Below are 2,547 nucleotides of genomic sequence, written 5' to 3' on the forward strand. Positions count from 1 at the left end.
TTAATCCAAATTGTCACTCTTGGAAAGAGTAACATGTGCCAAATCTTAAGAAATTATGTTTAAATTAAATTGGCACAATTTGGAGAATCATATGAACTACTAAGTTGAGATTTTGGTATGTTCTTAGGGAGTCAAGGGCAAATCCGGGTTTAAAATATAAGGTGATTACTCCGTTGGAAGGATAAATATGCCAAAATTTGAGGAATGTGCATAATTTTAATTGGCATAAATAAATCAAGAGATTAAAGAAATGTCAAGTTGGGGTTTGACACTTTCTTGATGAAATTGGGCAATCTAGGATTTAATTTTAAGATTAGCTAAGGTTTAAAGACACTTAGATAGGTAATCTGGGTATTTTATTTATGATAATTTGCCATGCTTTGTTTGCCCATCATATGTCATGACATCATATTTATTTTTGCATTCATGATTATTATGAAAAATATAAAAAAAAATATCATGTCATGTCATACATACATCATGTAGTTATAGGAAATTTTCTTTTGAAAATTATTTCTTTTTGATGTATGTCATAACATATCATGCATTATGTTTAATTCCTTACAATTAAGGACCAATGACATTCACTAACAAGTAACATCCTTGGCGGATCTTCATAACCATCAAAATGCCTAGGTAGATATGCATGATCCCTTAGTTTAGGGCAAAACTAAATATACATCTCACAAAGAATCATAAGGTAACTTGTATGTATTTTAGTACACATTAGATACAAGTGAGATGTTAGGATGGTGAACAAAAATCAAGATGTTGATTTAGTCTTGTTGAGTTTTAGGTTCATCAAAACACATAGTTATGTGTTTTCCAATCATTGGGAAAGCTAATGTACAAGTCATGTGCATTGAGCCCAAGGAACATGGTTGGATATTGGTGTTGAAAATGATTGTAAAAGGCTTTTGGAAAACTTTGGTGAAGACTATCTTTTGATAGTAATCATCATTGAATAGTTAAACACAAACTTGGGAGAAAACACTAAAATTTTTACAATGTCTCAAGTTTGTGTCAATTTTTGAAAATAAGAAGTATTTTCATAGAAAACTATTTTTCCTTGATAGAATATATCCTAAATAATGTCTACATGAGTTTTCATGATTTTTAGAGGTTTGTAGAATTTTTGGGGAATTTCTGAAGTTTGCTTAAATTGAATTTCAGAGAAATCAGAAACTCAATCGATCAGCCGATCGATTGGAATGGTTTTAATCGATCAGCCGATCGATTGGGAAGCTAATTCCCATAAACAGAGAGTCAGTGGATCGATCAGCCGATCGATTGACCCAGGCTGGATCGATCAGCTGATCGATTCAAAGGGAGTTTCTACAAGCAGAAGCTTACAGAATTGATCAATGGATCGATTAAAGTAGCATCAATCGATTGAGTCCCAACTTCAATCGATTGGGAAGTCTGATTATGACTGGAAAAGCCTGATTTTAGCACATTAAGTCACTTCAAATTCCAATAACCATTCCAAAATCCCTTGAAATACATTTGTATATATTTAGGGGGAGTTTTCTTGATGAAAACAGGTATGGATTGGTTAAGATAAATCAAAGTGAAGTTTAGGATGGGGTTTAGTTTCAATTTCAAATTTTGGAACCTCAAAACTTCAAGTTTTGGTGTTCAAGGGTCATTAACCATTCCTAACCCTTTGGAATACACTTGCATACATTTAGGGGGAATTTTCATGATAAAAGCAAGTATGGATTAGTTAAGGTAGACTTAGGTGAAGTTTAGGTTGGGGTTTAGTTTCATTATTAAATTTTGAACCTCAAAACTTCAAGTTTTGGTTTTCATAACTGTTTAGGAACTCCAAGTTATTGTTGGTGCAATGACAGAAGTTTGACCATGTTTTTAGGGGGAGTTACTCCTTGAATGCATAAAAATTTATCTTCAAGGACCTTGAAACGAGGTTAAACCTTCGTGATGGACAATACTCAGGGTCGAGTATTGGGGAACAATGGAAGATTGGTTATCGTCATTGCTAGGATGATAAGTGCTCTCGGATGAGCATTGTGGAGTAGGTTACTGCTCAAGGGGGAGCATTGGATTAATGAAGGGGATCAGACCTTCATTGGTAAAGTGAAAAATGCTCTTGGATGAGCATTGAGAAGAAGATTACTACTCAAGGGGGAGCATTGAATACAATGAATGAGAGTTTCATTGGGAAGTTGATGCATGCTCTAGGATAAGCATTGTGAAGTGAAGTAGAGCTCAAGGGGGAGCTTAGGCGGCAATGAAGAATATGAGATCTTCATTGTGGAGTTGTTAACAATATATGAGGTTGTAAACAACGTAGCATTAACTCTTATGGAGAAGAGTTCATTTTTAGTTTTTGATGTGTGACAAAGGGGGAGAATGGAAGGTTAAGTTAGGTATTCATCCCAAGTAGAGGGAGTTTGCCCTCTAGGAAAGGGAGAGAATGAAGGAAACCTTCATTCATGCCTTGTCATGAAAAGGTTAAGGCTATGAGATTTAGCCTAGTAATAAAGAAGATGTTAAGACTATGAGATTTAGCCTTGTGATAAAGAA

This window comes from Zingiber officinale, chromosome 3B, assembly GCF_018446385.1.
Source record: "Zingiber officinale cultivar Zhangliang chromosome 3B, Zo_v1.1, whole genome shotgun sequence".
Classification (NCBI taxonomy): domain Eukaryota; kingdom Viridiplantae; phylum Streptophyta; class Magnoliopsida; order Zingiberales; family Zingiberaceae; genus Zingiber; species Zingiber officinale.